The 21,077-nt window shown below is 36.8% G+C and overlaps 1 long non-coding RNA gene across 1 annotated transcript; it reads left to right on the top strand.

The window, feature by feature from the left end:
* The first annotated feature begins 1,431 nt into the window (after positions 1–1,431).
* LOC130151782 (uncharacterized) lies at positions 1,432–3,599 on the top strand. The gene is made up of 3 exons (XR_008822710.1): positions 1,432–1,570; positions 2,192–2,351; positions 3,257–3,599. It is a non-coding gene; the product is annotated as an uncharacterized LOC130151782 (long non-coding RNA).
* The last annotated feature ends 17,478 nt before the right edge of the window (positions 3,600–21,077 follow it).

Raw genomic sequence — 21,077 nt, 5'->3', positions numbered from 1 at the left:
AGATCTGGACCATCAGCACTGGGACTAGGATGCAAACTGTTTTGGAAGAAGGGGAGGCTGTCAAGGGGAGCAAGGGAAATATTAATGAAAGAAAAGAGATGCCTGAGTTTGACCTGGGGGAAGGAAGAAGCTGAGGGTTTGTTGCAGTCATTAGCCCTTTCTTCTTTGCAGTTTAATAACATTTCTTGTTAATGCGTTGCCTTCAAAGCTGTTGAATGCTAATTGCTCTGCAGGCCTGAAAGAAACTGTTCTTCAATGATCCCATCTCCCCTCCTCCTGTCCTCACACCGGATTGCTATAGGCTGTATCTGCTTCCCAGAGGGTTTGACAGCTTTACAAGGCTTAAAAGAAAGTCAGAGTTACATGGCAAAGAAGCCATATTGTGAGATAATTGCTGGTGTGTGACTTGAGGCTTATGGCATGAAAAGCAAGACAAAATATAGACAGGATTTGAGCTGTGCAAAGATGCTGAGAACTTGAGTTTGTCACAGGGAGTGAGAAGTTGGCATAATTCACTTAAAGCACAAGAAGTGACAGTACGCTGGAAAGACCTGAAGGGTGGAGATTAAGAACCCTGCAAGAATGAATAGCTGTAGAGGTAGACCTCATAATTATATTTCATAATGGGAAAATGGAGAAGTTAATGCAAAATCTGAGGTAGAGAAGTGGGTGGCTTCACTAAGGTGTCACCACAAGCTAGCTTCAGAAGCAAAATAATTTCCACATTTTGAAAATCCAGGAGATAAAATAAAGGTCACATTTCAATCTGGAGATATTTGCATTTAGGTAAACAGTTCAAAATTATACTTGGAACATGAGAGTTAGTCCAGTGCTTTGGATGTCTCCTCTCATGAGAAACTGTCAGTACTCAGAACGTGCCAATTGGAATAGTTGGTCTCTTTCTGTTATTTTATTCGGCTGGAAAGCAGAAAAAGGATTGGGGCAGTGGAACGAATTTTTTAACACATATAGGCAAAATTCCACTTGCTCATTCAACCAAATCAAGTAGCTGTTTTGATAAGTCAAAAATTTAAATATTTTCCTCAATTACAACAGGACAACAGGCAAAGAGCTTTTATACAGAATACTTATGACAATTTTATGCCAACTTAATTTTTGCACTTGAATGTGGTTATTTTGCTGTCCTCAAAGTAACTGGGAATTTTGACTACCCTCTTGGATAAGAGGGCAAAAGACTGAAGTTCCTAGAATTGGAAGGGTAGAAACTTTTCTAATTTTCTTTTAACTCTGTGTGAGCTGATCTTATCACCTCTGTCTTAGGTAAGCTAAAAAAACACCCAGCTCTGCAACCCGACAACAGACAAACAACTGCTCTGTGAGTTGAAATCCAATCCACTCTGTTTTCTGTAGCCTTTGGCTAACAACCTTTAGTTATCTTTTAACTTTTCTTTCTGAGGCTAAGGCTTGCAATCCTTAGCTGCTGCAAAGCTCAGGGAAGAGTGTTTTTGGCAAAAAGGCTTTAAAAGTCGCCTTTCCATGCAGTAGAAGACATGATACTTGTGCTGACAAGAGAGTTATCACTAGGGAGTCAAGTGGTATAATGGTGCTGGTGTGTGTGAGATATGGTGATTTTTCTTATATCTTTTTCTGTATGTGATTAAATATTGAATTTCTTTTTCCTATGTAACATTAGTTCTCTTACTGTCCTGTAAGACAGGTTTTGGAGAAAAGCTTGTAACTCTATACCCAGAGACAAGATTAAGAATCTGAATTTTGGGGGTGAAAATGAGGGATGATAGGTCCCTAGGGCAGGGTGAAAGTGCATCTCTTTCTGTTTTGTTCCTTTTAGATTTAGACAGAAAGCTGGGAGAATGATATTTTTCACTCTATTAAATAATTTCTTTAAAAAAGCAGCATAAGAAACAATGTTTCTTCTTCATTTTTCTAGTGATACCAAGATTAAGTTAGTCACAAGTAGCTTTGTAGTTAATTGAAGCTGAAAGAATGTTTAAAATAACATTTGTTATCACAATTTGTGTTGCATTTTATGGCTGATCTGGTTCAAATAGTTACATACATTATTGTTACTTTTATTACTATTTATTATTATTACTAATTATTATTAATACTAATTATTTTTAAGAATTATTACTCATTATCATTATTTTTTAATATTATTTGGTTTAGTATTGTTGTTTATTTTGTTGTTGTTGTTGTTGTTGTTTTTCAGCCAAAGCTTGAACTGACTGGCCATGTGATCAGATGATCTCCAGTGACAAATCAAAAGAAGGAGGGGAAAATGTCCATCAGGAAATGAAAGGGCAGGCAAAACATTACCTTGGCTTGGAAGAAGCTTTAGACCTGCAATTTAAGGCAGCGGAACAAATTCTGTAATTATTGTTTTCAACTATATAAAATACATGTAGGATATGTATGTAATATATACCTGTATGTAGAATAGGTATTTATTCAAGCTGTTTCCACTGGTAAGATAGTGCTTTCTCCAACAAACATGTTTCTGAACCATTAGAGTCTGGGACAGATTTCGTAGGTCAGTGACAAAGAATGGAAAGTATGCAAGGAAAGCCAGTGAAAATTGAATTAATTGATCATGAGTTTCATACAAACATGGTGAAAACAGTTTTTTTCCCTTTTGCTTCTGCAGTTATAATAAGCTGCTTTTACATTGAAAATGGCAAGGGGGGGGGGGGGGGGGGGGGAAGGTAAACTTCATCTGTTTACCAGAGATAATTGTCTGGAAAAAATTGCATGCAAAAATCTGGTTGATTATCAAGAGCTGATGTTTTATCTTTCACATAAATACTCAACAAGAATCTAACTGTGAATCTGCTGGGAAATATACAACTGAGCTTCTTCAGAGTTCTGTGATGCACAGTGGGAACTTAATGTTGTCATCTCTTAGACATTATGTGAAGGACTGGTCAAGTCTTCAACATAACGTGAGTGGACAGATTTAAAGAATATAACATGAATTTATTTTAGTACCACTCATTTCTCCATTGCATAAAAGCACTTTTGAAAGCAAAGAGCTAAACTCTGGTCATTGAATCACTGTGTGTCTTGAAACATCATTTTGCACTCAGCATTAGACTGAAGGGAAACTTGAGCATGAGAATAGAAATAGGGACAGAGAATCAGTTGGGAATTTAAACAGCTCTGTTTACTCTGCCTTATCTGTAGGTGTTGCAAAAATGGCCCAATTTCCAGATGTAATACAGACTTTATGGAGGTTCTGAAATGTTTCAATGCATTTTTCCATTTCTCATTTTTATAGCCTTTGAATTTTTGGGACCTGGCCAACACTGGAAGTGCCAAGATACCTTGAGAGATGTTGCTGTTGAGAAATTTCCAGCTGGACTCAGAAGTCTTGAGAATCTTGAAAGACAAGCCATTCTTTTATTGAATCTACTCCCATTTGTTGATCTCAGAGGTCTGAATCTCACTTATTCCAACCTAAGTCAGAAGTAGTGGTACTGAATTCAGTAGATGTGGCACAAGGTCAAATCAGTGTGAGATCTAAATCCAGCCTTCAAAAGGTTGGATAAATTGTTGTAAAGATTATTTGAAATTCAGCACGCTTATCTAAACTGAAAATAAATGAAACGGTTTTTGAAATATTTCTGTTAGCTAGAGAGCTCTCCTTCACAGGAGAGAAGAAAGCTGGCAGAAGAATAAATGTTATCCACAATAATTTTAATAATAACTTGGGGAAACTGTATTCCTTCTTTGATTTTTGAGTTGTCATTTCTTCCTGGAGAGGTACAAAGTTACTGAGACAAATTAATCTACTTTAGTCTTGGTTCTTGATTGTGTGAATAGGTTTTTACAGCAATTTTCCAGATGTGAATATGGACTCTGACCACTGTTAGGAAACACTCTGTGTGTTTTCTTGTTAGCAAAGCATCATAAAAATTACAACTTCAGTGTACCTATGAACTTGTAGGTGTTGTTACCCTCTGTACAGGCACTGGATATCGAGTAGTCTAGACATTAAGGATACTGTGTGTCTCACCTAATCTTAGCTGCCAGTCAAAGCTGGCTGGGTAAACTCTGTCAGTGAAAAGAGTGGAACTTCCACATGGTGATTTCATCCCAGCCGATGTTCAGATGGGGAAGATCTGGATGTGGATGTGTCTGTCTCTCTATCCGGATGATAGAGGGAGCCCTCACGCTTTATCTATATCCCAGGAAACCAGCCCTCCAAAAAGAAAGAACTTCTTGCAAAAGAAGTCTTGACCACAAAAAGAAAGGAGAAAAATAGACACAGTGGAGACTCTTAGGGTCTTAATAATGCTATTGGATTTCCATTGGTGGGTCCTCAGGTGCATCAGAGCAGGCTAGCGGCAGACTTAAACCTAGTAAAGATCAAACTGATCCGTCAATGTTCTGTCATTTCTTCATAGATGATACTGGGAAAATAACAAACGTGATCTCAAAAGCAACGTTTCACTGTTGGAGAATAAAGGCAGTAATGAAGGCATAAATGAGACTGGGAAGGACAAGAATAATATTTTCTGTACCCAAATTCCACTTAGGCTACAGTTATGGTCTTTTATGGTTTACTGAGTTTACTGATGAAGCATAAATTACAACAAATGAGGCTGGCTGTATTGCCATTAGTATAGTTTCCTTGTATGTGATTTTTCTGTAATACCTAGAAAATTATTTATTTGATATAAAACTAAACTTTAAGATTGGACATAGCAAAAAGTAAAAATTATTCTGCTTTCAAGAAATTAAGTTTTGCACCCGTGAAAATTCTCAGATTAGTTTTTTTTTAGCTAATTGATGAATCATTTAGACTACCCTTGCACAATATTTAATTATTATATAATAATAATTAATTAAGTTTTAATTCATCCAGTTCTTTCTTCTGCCTTCATAGTCAGAAAGCAGAACACACTCAGAATACACCTACTAATAGTATATGTGGATTGGAAATGTGTCTTCTAAATAGTCTAAATCCAAGGGGGTTTAGTTTATTTCAGTGTCTCAGTGTTTCTAATTTTAGAGTATTTTCAGGTTATATCAAACACTGGGGCTGCTTTTTACTTGACCTGATAGACGGATTTTCTGTTGTAAGAGGTGGATTTTGTCAAAATCAATATATCTTGTAGGTGAGAGGAGTCAATGTCTTCTTTTACCAGATAGCCAAATGTAAAAGGGCTATCAAGACTTCCAAAATCTTGGATTTCTCACTGTTAGAAGCTTTGCTAGCTCTCCTTAATGTTAACTGGTGATATTTTTTATTATATTTAACACATTTCTAAACTATTGCTGCCCATTTTTAACTTGTATTTTCCCATCACAGTATGTACAGCACAACTATATGCTTTGGTAATTATATTTTACTTAACATACATAGTAGTATGTGTGAAGTTGAATTTTATTGAAGTTGCATGGACAAAGTTCAGTCAAAACTTTGCCAAAACAAAGCAGTTAAATCACTACAACATACTGTTTTGTTCTTTTGTCCAAACAAAATGTATCAATCTGATCTGATAAAAGTTGGAGTAAACTAAAGTTTTGTTTTTGTAGGACTGGAATTACACATTTTAGCAAGATCTTCCTCTAAAGCACAATACTTTAGAATTGCTTAGTTCTTCCTCTGTGACTTCCTGTCATCACATCTGCTCAGATGCTTTGTGAAGATAGGAGCCTTCATGTTTTAAAGTTCGAGGTTTTTTTGATAGTGAATAATGCACAAAGCATGTAGGTAGGTAGGAAAAGGGATCGACATCGTGTGAAAGTTTGATAGTACAGCAACTGGACTTGCTTTTGTGCTGCATGTTTTGCAAAGGGGATTCAGTATATTGACATATTTTTCAAAATATAGGAAGTAGTTGTAGTGGGTTTGGCATTGGGCAGTAAAATTTCTTCATGCTGGAAGATGCAAGACCTAGCAAGTGGTGTATAAGGCTGGGCTCACAGTCAGACAGAGCCCTGTTGCTACTCCCTGCTCTGTAAATTTCACCTGAGAAAGGATATCTGATTTTTTAGGAGAGGTACACAAAAACCCCTGAAACTTAACAAACAAAGGTAATTTGTGAAATTTTAAGATGTGTTTTAAGATGTGTTACCTTTCAGTTTGATTTCTAATCTATATTACCCCTAGGTGCTAGACAGACCTTTCCTGGAGTATCCTTCCTTCCTGGGGATAGTCTTGTCTATACCTGTCTGGCTATTTAAATTAGTAAGGAGATATTCTGCATTAGCAGCAGTAGTATCAGTCTGGCTATAGAGAAAAAGACATTGAAGGTGTTGTTTCTGGAAATGCTCTGTCAACAGCAGAATGGACTCCAGTGGGTATCTCGGTTGGTTACACAAGGACATTTGAGAAGAATATTGGCTGATACTGTTGAAGAATGACTCTTTTTGTGTTGCTAGCATGTAATCTTTGGCACCAAAGGGGTCTGAAATCTATGGTCTATATCTTAAATTATCTAAATAGCTACCCCACTCGTCCATCTCCACCAACAAACTTTCATGGTCCATAGACCATAGATTCCGAGAGAGTAACACTGATGAAAATAGAAGCGGTGTGTGTGTGTGAAGATTGTAAAAGCTAATCTTGTTTGTATTGTGTTATATTGTTATATTATATACTTTCTACTACTACTGAACTTAGCAGAAGACAACATATGATTGTTGATGTATAAGTAAGAAACCTTATTTTCATCCAATCAGAAAGTGAAAAAAAAAGGTCAATTTTACTTCAATTCATATGTTACTCTTCCTACAAGATTATTTATTTATTTTTTTTTTACAATCAGCAGCCTTTCATGACCAGCATTAACCTCTTTCTCAACTGCCAAAGTTATGTAGGAATTCTATTAAGATTGAAGACTCACTGAAACAGCCTGGTTTTATATCCTCTCCATTCAAGGTCAGGACTGTTTCAGGTGCCCTAGATCATGTTCTTCTGGGAATCTGACACAGATATAGATGTCAGTTCAAGTGGATGGACCTATTGTGGGTAGTTCTAGATTATCTGGGCTCTACTTGTAAATCAGGTTAGGACACTGATTTGTTCAATTTATCTTGTGCTGGTAAAAATATTCCATTGTTACCAACTGCCTCCCCCTTTGATGCTTTGAATTTTTCTATCTTTCAGTCTCACATACTGATCTAATCTTATCTATGTGAGGACTGAGGCTGAGCTATCACAAATTGATACATTTTTTTTTATATTCCTATTTGTCATGGTCTTTTAGCTATTTTTAATTCATACAACATTATCACTATCCAAGTCCATAAGAAGTAACTTTTCTAGATACTGAAATAGATCAAATGCTCACTAGCATCAAAATGTATTTTCTTGTATAATTTCTCCAATAATTGCTTGTGCACATCCTAAGGCAATCACGTTCATTTGCAAAATATTCTTTGAGCCTATGCTCCTTATTTTTTTAACCTGTCTAAATTTAATGATTCTTTTCAACGAAGTGTCACTACATGATTTCAGGATGGATAAAATTTCCACTTATGTACTTTTGGAGGTAAGAAATGTAAATGAATGCCCAAGTGCAGTAGCTGAACGGCTGTATGAATGTGTAGCGCTTGTTGGTTGCTCACTGAACCCCTTTCAGTTTGTCAGCGCTCCACATCACTTTAATAAGTTCAGATATATCTTATTGCCATTTAGGTATTCCTAAGTCAGTGATTATATTTTTAAACACAGTTTTAGCGTTCTGCATGTGATCCTGTGTTCTATTTCTTCCAAGCTCTCTCTGAATACCTCCTCTGAATACGGGATTTGATGCTACGAAAGTGTAAAAAAAAAAAATGTTTAAGATTTACAATTTTTCATGCTTTTACCTTGATGTCGCTATTTTTTTTTTCTACTGTCTGCAAGTGGATCATGAGGATGTTGTAAATTCTTCATACTGAATTGCAATATTTGCATCTACATGCTACTTCCCTGACAGATGCTTACAAGTACTTAATGCAGGTAAAGGTGTCCTTTGTCCAGGGTCTTTCTGTTTTGTACTTCACAAGGTTGTTCTATTTCTGAAGCAGCAATGATCTTCCAGCATTGTTGTTTCTGTTTGGTAAGTACAAGGACGGATAGAAACCTTCTATGCTAAACCTTTGATGTGTCAAAAGGCTATGTCTTATAATGCCTTTCATAGGGAATTATATTCACAAGCTGCATCTTAAACCTGTTTGATGTAATTCCTTCTGCATGTCACAGGTGCACCTTTCTAAAAGAGTATAAATAATTAGTTCCAATAACTACTGCTGTACCAATGCTTCTGTTTCTGTCACTGCTCATGGTAGCCCCAGGTGGCAGTGGCAAAAATTGCTAAAATAGCTTCAGGGTATGAGACAAACTTTAATATATGGGAACACTTTCAGGGAGAATGCATATATTCTTCAGCACTGTGAAGCAATGATGCTATTGCCCCACCTTTGCAGAAATATGAAAAGAATAGTTTTAGCTTAAAAATTCTGCTTACTCTAAAATAATTATACTGTAGCTATTTGGATACTTAGATGTTAACCCACTCACCTGAATGAGGAGTGGTCTGGTTTGTTGAGTAAAAAATAAAATAAAGCCAAAAAAATTTAGATTGTTTACTCAAGTTGCTTTTCAGTAATAATGAAGTAGGATATTGAAATGTAATAAAAATGCAGGCATAGTAATATGGTAGTAAGCATTACTATAAGGATGACAAAATAGATATGTGTAGCTAAGAAAATATGTATCTTAATGTTAATTGATAATGCTGAGAGATGACCTTGAAATTATATGACAAGTAGATAAAATACAGGGGGAAAGGATGTTCCTGTAAAACTGTGTCCCAGGTAATGTCTGTTGTTGCAGGTGGGACTAATTTGAACAGACCAGACTCTTGGTACCAGAGAAAAGCACTTCATTTGTGTAAACAAGGAGAAGTTACCATGCACAGCCTGAGCTATAGTGATGTCCAGACTTCATTGTGCGTGCAGCCCAGTTTCTGGCCATCCTGCTGAGCTGCGTGGTGAAGCAGAGTTTCTCCATACACATCCTTCACTCTGGGAGCCATTATATGAGTAAATACTGACTCAACACTTAAGCTGGAATGTGCTCCTCTTGCTTGCTCCTTTGACTCCATAAATGGCCATCTGCTTCTTATTAGTTCTCTATACATAACCAGAATTTTTTGGGTGTTCGTGTTTTTTAATAACTGTAGGTGGGAAAAGACATTTTAATGGTTGCACATGAAAATGGTTGCACACTTGCTATGAGCAATTTTACTTTATATAAATGACATTAAGACACTTGCCTTAGAGGAGAAAATCATATGGAGACTAAAGTGTCAGAGGCATGCTGTAGTGCAACACTAAGGACTCATGTCATCCTGCTTCTGCCAGGCTGACTAATGGCAAATGAGAAAACAATGACTTCTACCAATAAAGTCAACTTCCTCTTGATCTCTATAAGGTCACAGTTTGCTATAATTTAATAATAGTAGTACAGGTTAATTGAATTTAACTTAATCAAAATGGAAGGATAATAAGCATATGATGGATGAGAAGACTCTAAAAAGGTTGTTCCAGATTTCACTACCTGACAGGCTAGAAACTAGGATCTTTCTGATCTCTTAATGACGGTTTACATCCTATTACATGTTTTTTTAAACTCTAAATTAAAGCAACTCTGTTGCTTACCCCAGATTTATAGATAACAAATTCCTCCTGGTCCTCATTTTACTTGACTGAAAACAAGCCAGTTTTATCTAACTTCACCTTATATGATGGGTTAGTCATTGCTCAGAGCATACCAGTACTTATTTTCTACATCTGTTCTAGTCTGAGTTCCTTGTATCTAAATGTGTGTGGTGGAAGCTGTATTTTAAATTAGGCATCATATTTTGATGCACACACGACATTAATATTTACCTAGTTCAACTAGAAACAGCTTGATGAAAACACCTTGTAATCATATTTTTTGTAACCACTTCTCTTTTGCTGGTTATTGTTCTTGCTGCAATCAGCTAAGTTACCAAAGTTTCCTTCTCCTTCAGTTCCAGCTGATGTGCTTTACAACTTCTCATAGAAATTCTTGTTGTTTCTTCAATTGTATGCTATTTTACCATTACTTTTCTGTTTCTTCATGTTTTAAGGTCATCTGCTTCTTCCCTGGTATTATTCCAGTTATCTCTTGAATGGATTATCTTCCTGGCTTTGTGATGTTGGCCAGTTTCTTAACTTAGTCACAATTTTTGTGTTAAAGAAATTGATGAAAGCAATGAAAGAATATAAATACTAAGATACTGAGCAAAACTAGTCAATGAGAAAATTTCCTGAAAGCTACTTTTGCAAGGCAATGTCACATGATGGCCCTCCATACCTTTCCATTCATTTGCCTCTGTGCCCACTGGCTATTCTTTCTGTGGTCCTACCTTCTGCATCACTATAATTTCTGAAAACAGACAAAACAATCTGCTCTGTAGCACAGTGGTTGAACTTGTTTCTGGTTGATTTTTTTTGAGAAATATAATGCCTCTGACAGGATATTAAGACTTATATTTCAGATTTGTAACTTCAGCTTCCATTTCAATAAAATAGAATATTTTTCTGAGAGAATATAAGTTTAGTAATTTCTTAACTTGATGAGCTACATTTACAACAGCAACCAGATCTTTCATTTTTATTTTTTTCAGAAAAATTCAATTAGTTAGTAACACTTAATGTCTTACCACTTTCATCCCATGACTAAATTCTGTTCTAAACTTGTCTTCCCTCCTTCTGAAGTTTTTATGCTGAACAATTTAGTTCCTTTCTGCTTAATGTTTTGTTAAATGATATATCCCAGCAGGCAGGTCCTGAGTTGAAGTGGTTTTATTCTACAGTCCTCTGGGTAATACAGAGCCTGTCAGTCAGAATGAAATCAGTATAATTCTCTGTGTTGCCACACAAGTTCTGTGTCTACTTGTTGGGTTTTCTCTTTTCTGGTCATTAAAGATCAAATTGAATGTATTTAATGCATATTTTTTTTACAAGCCTTGCAACAGGCCAGTTCAGCCAGCAAGTACATATTTTGAAGCAATTCTGCTCTTTCCTGAACATAGATTATAGTTTAGCTTGAAGATGAAAGATTGATGTAACATATCAACTAGATATTTCACATGTATTTTACATGTTGTGAAGATTTTAGGTTTTCTTAGAGAAGTTTATTTCATGACAGTGACAAGCCACTTACATGTAATTTCAGCTATTTCTATGCCTTGCAAATTAGCACTGTATTGAATCTTTTCTTTAAAAGTAATGATATATTTCTTAATAGCAACAATAATGATTTTCGGTAGGATTAACACTACTCATTGTCTGAATAGTTTCCATATTCCTCAGCATTTTGTCTTATTTTTTTGTATTTGTTTCAAGGAAACACAGCACTTTTAATTTTCTTGTTTGAAGCCGTATGGTATCTGGTATGTGGGTAGCTGCATGAGGTAGGAAGGTCAGAAGAAGCCTGTGTTACCTACACTACACATCTGTGGCAGAGCCAGTTAAAACTCAGGTTCCTAAAGAAACTTGACATTGTACCTCTGTTGTCCTATCACTTCTCACTTTTGGTGCTGAATGCTGAGTGAGAGAAATGGCAGAGCCTTCTCTGCCTTCAGTCTGAGCCAGCAATGGAACTGGTTGGCTGCAGTTTAAAAGTTTAGTGCATCCTGAGTGCAATATGATTGGAGACAAATAGAATACTCTGTGTTATTATTAGATCTTGACGTTACTGGGCTGAATACTTTTTGTGTGATAGCTCAAAACAAATGAACAGATATAAGAAGCCTTATTTTTTCATTATCTTAGAGATAGACCATTACTCATAGTTTCAATTATTTCATTTTTTTCAGTTCATGAAAAGCATGTTATTTAATAACATTCATATTTAATTAACTTTGCTTTGAAAACCATTATCACTGACTCATTTTTCTGTAAATATATCTGAGTCTTGGATGTTGAAAATGAGTAACAAAATCACACCAAGCCTTATGATGTGAGCAAAAAATACAGAAGATATGAGTAGGAGTCTGCTTCCTGCTTCCTGTTAATAGAAATCAGAAGCTGCTCCTCTAATTTAGAAGTGAAATATTAGTTTATTTTAAAACAACATGAATTGTACATGGCAGAAACAGCACTATCTACAAAGTCAAACTTTGATACCTCTGGTATGTTTGAATGATAAACAATAAAAATCTATTATTTGGGGGCAGTCAGTCCTGTCATTCCTGAATAATAAAACCTCATGGGTTATTTCAAATATGCAGGACAGGGAATCGTTATTTCATATGAAAATATTATTAATAATCACAAAAATGAATAATTCAGAGCTGTTAATATATACAGGTTATTTTCTTCTTTCCCTCTGCCTTTTCCTGGGGGATAATTTTCTGTAGATGAAAAAAGGCAAAATATTTTTCACATTTGCATATGTTCTGCTAGGTGATTATTAGAAGAGTGAAGGTCAAGGAAGTTGGTTTAGCAGACAGCGGCTAAGGTTAGCAGGGCTTGCACTGGTTCTTAGGTCTTCTGAGAACGTTGTTAACAGTTTTGGACCAGATCCAAGCAATGTTTTGTCCAAGAAAGAGCCTTTATTCACCTGGCAATAGGCAGCATTTTTCTTGTTAGCCATGATGGCTTTTCAAGGAAAATCAGTTTTTATTTTTGTTTGGTTTGGGTTTTGTTTGTTTTTTCAAAGACGCCCACCCTGAAAGGTGACCCAAAATCTTGATCATGATGGAAAATTCTGTATGGAGACTAAAAGCCAAATCTGAGTGAATTATGGTCCTTATGGTAAGTTACAAAGTTTTCTGTTACATTTCAGCCTTGGCTGAAATGGCTTGTAGTTTCTGGAGTTCTGTTTTGTGTCTTCTTCCAAGACTGCGTTGTTATAGTCCTTCTAAATATATCTAAGGGACATAGAGTCAGGTTATTTAAGGGAAAATATAATAGAGTGTCCTAGCCAAAATGAATTACTTCTCCATGCATATTACTGTATGATGAAAAGTTCCCTTCAGTGAGGAATCAAAAATTCTTAAGTAGCTTGAGTTAAGAATGAACTAGTTGTGATTGCACTTTATCAAATAGATGAGAACATGCATTTTTGCAGACTGTGTGCTTTCCTCTACCTCACAGTGTAATATTAATTTTGATCTGATTAATCTTCAAACAGCTTTTCTTCATCCATGATCTCATCTTCATAAAAAAGTAGATTAATTTAGTGAGGGCGATATAGCTGTATGCTGTGAAGGGTAGACAAAACCATGTATCATTAGCAAACGTATTCAAATTTGAGTCTGTAGTGTCTCATCAGTTCTCTAAATAGTCAAAGATGAATGATCCTTGTGAATCTCTGTGTGTGAGGTGTCTAAAATTTGAATTTCTTACTTTCTGTCATTAAGTGGGCTTGCTTCGGAAGAATTAAGTGTGAATTTTTACCTCAAGAGAATAGGTCCTTATCCAAGCAACCACAAACAAAAGTATAGAGCAGCTCAGGCTATGAAAGCTAATGGAGCAGAATGATGTACAAAGTATGAAGTACCTCCTTAGACAGCACACTTCTGTCTCTTGATGAGATGCCAGCAATATACGAATAAACATTAACCTTCTGTCTATGGGATAGTCAATAGCATGGCTAATGTGTTTTTAGTTCTGTGTGTGGTATGTACAGCATCAAAATCACTGATAATGGCTACATGAGCTTTAAAAGCACTTCTCTGAAATTCCTGAGGAATAGAAAGGGTAGTAGCTAGCCAAGACAGATGAATTTCATTCAACAGGGATTCATCAGAGCCGATATACTTCCTGTTGAAAGAGGAAATAAAGATTTCTTCAGTGGGTGGGAGGGGTCCGTGAAAAGAACTAAATGGGTAATATTTTCTACAACTTTCTTAAATGCTATCTTTATTATATTTTTGTTAAATGTAATAGTTACTTGGTTTGAAACTCCTGAGTGATTTGTCAGAATTGGTCTGATAAACATCATTAAACATTTCGTCTCAGTGGCTGGTAGAAGAACTGGCCAACACTAGGACTTTTGAAGCCCTTGGGAGGAGGAGTAGGTATAAGATGTAGAAGATGAGTAAATAAGGGAATTTTACATAGCTTTATCTTTTTCCCTTTCTCTGCCACAGTTGATTTGCCTGAGGCATCATTGTAAGAAAAATCAGGCTATTGCAATATTTATTGTCTGTCTGCATGGTTTAATGTTTTTTAGCATGCTTACCTGAAATATTGAAAGAGTGAAATGAGAAATATTTTAATGTTTTCCATTCCTGAGATCTTTGAGGCTTCTGTGTTGAATGCAAACAGAAAGGGAATAACAAGTTATTGCAATGGGTAGAGTGCTCAGTGGTGAAAGGGTCTAAAACTTGCATGGAAGATTTCCTACAACGCTGAGAATATTGTCTCTGAGGTTACAACCAACACATAAGCCCATCTTGATGCTGGGAAAATTTCTTAACAAAGATGTGATTCTGAAAATAAGAAAATTAATTTTGAAAAATTCTGGTGAAAACATATTTTGTTGAAAAATTCTCACCCAGGCTGCTCTCTACAGTCTACAGACTACAGAGGTGTGCTGTAGAAAGTGCAGGTTGAGGCTTGTCTGTTTTATTTAATTGCCTCTGGGACTGATTTTTTACTAGAAGCTTGGGGAATACATAGTCTGTTATCTTAAGAATAGCTCATTAAGATGTAATAAGCCAAGCACACTGATTAGCTGTCCTGTAGTCTCTTAACATTGACAAAATGAAGCTGAATGCTTGTGCAATGGCCTGAACTGGGATATATGTGATCAGGTTGTTTCCTGGACACAAATAAGCTGAGCCCAGGACCAGAGGTTGATAAAATACCTTGGAGTTTTCAGATTAGAAGAATAGGAATTATTATAGTCATGAGTGACAGGACTCAAAGCCATCCTAGACTGAGACTAGTCTTTTCCAAAGTCCACATCCAATGTATGAGTCTGATTGTCATCCTACAGTTTGCTTTTAAAATGGGTAATATGAAGAAGACAAAGATAAATCTGTAAGTTTCGACCTTACCTTTCAATCAGTCACCCTCAGTGTCATGGGATGGACAATCATGAGCTAAAGAGAACCACTGGCATATGAAGGGTTTGTGGATGTAATAGCGGGGATAACCAGCTTTTGAATTAAATTACTGCCAATAAATCATCTCTATCTCTCTCTCTATTTTTTTTTTTTCCTGTGAGGATGGTTGTTTAACCCACAATGCAATTCATAAATAGGCAGGAACCAAGTAAGCAATTTCTGTCATTCTCTTGGACATTTGTACATCAGAGAAGCCAATGCAGAAAATGACCATGACTTGTGTGCTGTGTCATGAAATTTTACTTTAAAAGTACTTTCAAAGAATGTTTATTTCTGGATGTATCCTCTACCATCAAAGTAAAGAGGAATTTAAACTTCTGCTCTCAGACAGCTTTTCCATCTTGTTTATAGGATTCCATCTCTGGTAAGAGAGAGGAAACTTGGAGAAACTCTCAGAGATATAATTGGCAATATATCTAGGAATGGTTTGGATAAGAGGGAGAAATAGTTCATCAGCACCATGTGGAAAGCTACTGTGAACAAAAGCAGACAGACCTCGACATCATTTAATGTTAATGAAAAGAAAAAAAAACTTAAAGTAAAAGTAGAAGTAAAATTGTCAACAGGGAAAAAAATATATATTGAAAATCAGGCCTAGTAATCACAAACAACGTAAAAGAATAGAAGAAAGCTATTCTAAACCCAAAAGCCTCTGCTTGGTTTTCTTTGCAGCTATACTTTACCAATAAAACATACATACAGAATTTTCTTTCTTCTTCCCTCCCTACAAAAGTACAAGCAAATGGGAGGTGTGGGATTTTTACCATGTGTTTTAGAGAGACCTCTGCTTCATACAAAAGGCAGCTTTGATAAAACAGGCTTTGGAGGAAAGAACTCAACCCAGATGTCCACAAACAAGCTACAAACTAAAACCTAAGTATAATATACAATAACTGCAGAAATTATTGATGCACTGCCAAGTGCCAGAGAAGGAATCTCCCCCGGAACCATGTAAGCATAACCCAAAATTACCCCTTACATTGCCTGAGTGAATAACTGGTCTGGAAAGGTTCTGCTCTCCGATTCAAGGCACTAAGGAGGCCACTAAGTGTTTCTGTACACAGAAAACATCCCTTTTTTAGAGCACACCGATATGAAAGACCTGTCTTCATCTTTCTGTTCATGCTTCCACCTGCAGCATAAAGCAGAGGTTACTTGTTATTAGCTGGACCAGTTCACAGTCAGGAAGTATCCTTTTAAAAACAAAAATAAAATCTCGTGATACCTTTTTGAAAAATGGGAAGACAATGCCATTGACCTAAAATTCAAATGAGTTTAATTTCATCACAAGTATTCCTGCGTTGTTCAATTTCTATTCTATATAACAAAGGTGAAAAAAAGAAATTAATGGCAGCCATCACTCACCCTAATTCTGGTAGACTATCTGAAAGCTTTCTGTGGCATAAGAAAAATCTTTCTGTGGCAGATAACAGAAATATGTCTATGCCCTTGTAAAATAACATGGGTAATTTAGAAGCATTATTAAAAACCAAGGATGTTGAGAATGGATTATCTGTGCTGGTCTTAGAAGAGTTATGTGGATATGAATGATACTTGCTTCCTGAATGTACTCAGATGTGAAATGCAACAGACTTTCTAATCAGTACTACCAAACAAGTAGGTCTTAAAATGTACAAGTTAAAAACAAATGTTATGACAATCAGTGTGAAAAGCCATCATCCTAAAAGAGATGCTCTGAGACCTGTTGAGTTTTCTTACCTGGACATCATTTGTATCCATACAATACTGCTGTCCTGACTATGTTAGGCAAACCTTATTTTCAGAGCCTTCTTTCACTTTAGCAATCTAACAGCATCAGCCACCACCTGGTAGTCCCTAGCAGCAATGTACTTCACGCACTTTTTCTGGGTTTGAGCCATCAGAGTCCAGCATGTTCAGCCAATGGAGGTTCAGCAGTAAAAGGCAAATTGGAACCTAGAACAAGACAGGTAATTTCTGAGGGGACTTGCTGTAGAGTGGCAGTAGCTAAGGGATCATGCAAAGCTTTGGGTGTCAGTTTCCGGGAGTTGGTCTCCTCCTGGTTTGCAGAGCATACTCTTACCCTATATAAATAACATGGTTATTATAGTATATAAATAAATATATTTATATTTATATAGATATATAAATAAATAAATACAAATGGTAGATATTGTGTGCTAAAAATTTTATCTGCTTTTCACAGGCACAGTCTTGGCAACTCAAATGCACAAAACAACCAAGTGGACACAGACGTTTGAAAGCAGCTTTCAAACCAAAATGTAAAGTTTGGCAGAATAGCCTGTCCTACTGCTCTCCCACAGTGCCCCGTTGTTTCTTTCTCTCTCACCGGGCCAAGGGGACACTTGGCACTGATGGAAGCTGGCCCTAAGTCAGGGCTAGACCAGCATGGTGACAAGCTGCTATACGTGCTGTTTCTGGGTGCTAGCTGTTTTGGCATCACCATGCTGAGTGATGTGCTATGTCAGTTCAACATGATGGGTCTATATCTGGGAGAAAAGTAAAGCTCTGAGCATGGATCCCATGACACACTAGCACCATTTCAGTGCTTGGCATCCTTGACAGGGAACTGACTGACAGAAAGGCCAGACACAGCATTAATTACATTATTGACAAACTGTCTTTTAAGAAAAAAGTGAAGGAGGGAGAAAAAGAGAAATCTAAATGGCACAAACCTGTTTCTGTTAGTGTGAACCTATTTTCTGTATGCTTTTTAATTGTTTAGCTTTTAAAGAAAGTGTAGGCCAAGATAATTAGGGGATTCATGAATCCTTCTGGTTTTACTTTGATTTACTCTGATTTTTCTGTTCTTTAACTTGTAATGCTTTTAAATATGAGAATTCATACCAAGTTGGCTTTCTACAAGATCCCAAAGGAAATAAAATCTTGGGTTCTAGGTAGTTAAATTTTGGGTTGGATACAAGAGCATTTGAGTCTGTTGTATGTTGTGAGTTACAGGCACATATCTTTTAATTTGCTGAATAATCTTGAACTTTACAGAAAGTTTTAAACTTCTTAATAAATACATGAATAAGTTGACAGTTAAACAAACACCTTCCAGTTATCACCAGAACCACTTGAACTGAAAAGTATAGGTTATCATGTCTGAAACTACCCTTTTATGCCTGATTTAATCAGAAGTCTCTTTGGTAAATGTAAAAGAAGATATATATATATATGTTTGGGGTTTTTTTGCATGGCCAAGAGCAGGACTAAAGTATCCAAATTAATGTACACAGAACAAAACACTTATTCTTTTTCTGCCAAATATATGCACCTGTGGCATGTGTAAAGGGACAAGATTGTGAAAGGAAATGTGCCAATCCCTCAGCCACATAAAAGTGATCCAAATTGTTTACCTATCAATCTATCTTCTATCCATCTATCTTCCTATCTAGACATAAAATAACTTAGAAAACTGTCATGTGATAGAATTTTCGTTGTTCCTAACGCATTCTGTTAGCATTGTTATATTTTTTCCATACAAGTCTGATACAATGCATTAAAGAGAATTTATGTTAGTTACTTCACAAAAGTGTGATGAGTTACTCCCACTCATTATAGGAATATATAGAAGAATCTTGAAACTTTTGTAGACATGTACAAATATTTAGTCCTTATTTCTTTTGTAGCCCCTTTGGATGTATTATGTCAAAGAACTGCAAGCAGATCAAAGGTATTTATTTACACCGTAAAACATTCTGATATTTATGACTCTGCAGTTCAGGGCTAAGGTGTTTTCAGGTATATTAACTACGCTGTTTCCATTTATTGTAAGGAGGCTTACAAACAAATGTAGGCATACTGAGCTGACACTGGTCTCTGGTTGGTTGGTATATTGAAATGCCCTAGGGTAGATGAGACATTTGCATAGGACTGGCAGATATGATCTGGGTTCTGTGCCCTTCTGAAGGAGAAGCTGGAGGCCAGATCAGGCCAGGCAACCGGGCATTAGATGACACCTGATGTTGTGTGCCTACAAGGCAGGATTCAGTTAGAGGCTGAAATATCTAAATACAGGTGTCCATGTGCAAGCAAGGTGTTTGGACTCCTATGATAGTAAGTGCAGCACTTGTCTCTAAAGTAATGGAAGCTAGAGGATGATTAAACTCAACCTTACACATGGGCTGTGTAAAAAGAAGCATGTCCAGAAGGTTGAGGGAGGTGATTTTCCCCCTCTATTCTGGACCTGTGAGACTGCACCTGGAGTACTGCATCCAACTCTGGGGTCTCTAGAACAAGACCGACATGTTGTAGAAGATCCAAAGGAGGGCCATGAAAATGTTGAGGGCTGGAACATCTCTCTTATGAAGAAAGGCTGAGAGAACTGCAGTTGTTTAGCCTGGGGAAGTGAAGGCTCTGGGGAGTCTGTATTATGGACTTTCATTATATAAAGGAGGTTTATAAGAAAGATATAGAGAAAGACTTTTTACCAGGGCCTGTAGTGACAGGACAAGAGAGAATGGTTTTAAACTGAAAGAGGGTATATTTAGACTGGATATAAGGAACAATTTTTTTTTTTATGATGAGGGTGGTGGGACACTGAAACAGATTGCCCAGAGACGTTGTGGATGCTCCATTATTGGAAGAGTTCAAAGAGAGATCAGACAGGACTTTGAGCAACCTGTTCTAGTGAAAGATGTCCCTGCCCATGGCAGCGGGGTTGAACTAGATGATCTTTAAAGTTCTTTTCCAATCCAAATCATTTTATGATTAGATGGTTCAAAGTAGGCAGCTGCTGGTTGGTCAGCAGAAAGTCAGAGAGTCTTAAGTTTCATTGACAATTGGCTCAATCTCAGTTGCCTGCAATGGGCGTTAGGGCCTACATAAGTTTATGTGCAGAGACATATATTTAGGTATCTTCAGTTTGACTTGAATTCTGCCCGATTGAGTCTGGAGTGGTGCAAAGAACTGACTGCAAAAATGTCATTGGAAGCCTGCTTTGTCTGATAGCTCACAAATTGTGTCTGTGCAAGGGGCAGATGTGTTCAGTGGGCCATATTCTGGCCCAGGTTTCTCCATCACTCAGACCAATAGAAATCACCAAGGTTCCCTCCTTGCTCATGGCCAGGATTTCCTTCCAGAGAACGGATTGCATGATAAGATGCAATGTATCTAGCTCTCTGATTATACATCTGTGACTGGATGTGCTACAGAGTGCTTTGCCATTTGATTTAACAGTTGTGGGGATAGAAACACATGAACAAAGAAAAACTGTTTGTGTTTTGTCAGTTTATTTGCAGAAGAAATACTGGAAATACAGGATATAAAAAAAAACTTTTAATGAAATATTCCTACTCAGGAAATACAGTTTTGCTTATTCCGTGATCTATCTAGATTTGAGATTGATGAATTAAAAGCAGGAGGCACAAGCTTCTAAATGAATTTACCATGAGCTTGAGATGAAGTATGAAAATGTTATCTCTGAAGAAATGTGCAGAAGAAAGTTAACTGTCTGGCTACTTGGAGAGAAGCCTGTCTGTCTCCCCATTATGGTTTTGCTGAGAAGAAGAGATTGTTTTCTCTTCTGTAGAATAGAATCATAGAATCATAGAACAACCCATGTTGGAAGGGACTTTGAAAGATCATCTGGACACATCTTTTGTGGGAAAGGGAAACTAGGTAAGACTATTTAGCACCTTGTCCAGTTGCATGTTGAAAACCTCTGGTGATGGAGTCTCCACCTCATCCCTGGGGAGTTTCTTCCAGTGAATGATTGTTCTTACTGTAAAAAATTCCTTTCTCATATCAAGATGAAACCACTTCCAATGCAACTTGTACCTTTTGCCCCTTGTCTTCTCTATGTGGCTGCTTGTGGAAAGAAAGCCTCCATCCTCTTTGTAGCTGCTGTTTAAATACTGGAAAACTGTGATGAGGTCATCCCTGAGCCTCCTTTTCTCCAGGATGGAAAGGCTTAACTCCTTCATAGGACAGGTTCTCCAGGCTGTTTTTGTGGCCCTCATTTGGACCCTTTCCAGTCTGTCCATGTCC

Source organism: Falco biarmicus, chromosome 6 (genome assembly GCF_023638135.1).
Source record: "Falco biarmicus isolate bFalBia1 chromosome 6, bFalBia1.pri, whole genome shotgun sequence".
In the NCBI taxonomy this organism is placed as follows: domain Eukaryota; kingdom Metazoa; phylum Chordata; class Aves; order Falconiformes; family Falconidae; genus Falco; species Falco biarmicus.
This window is presented reverse-complemented; position numbering and strand designations above follow the sequence as displayed.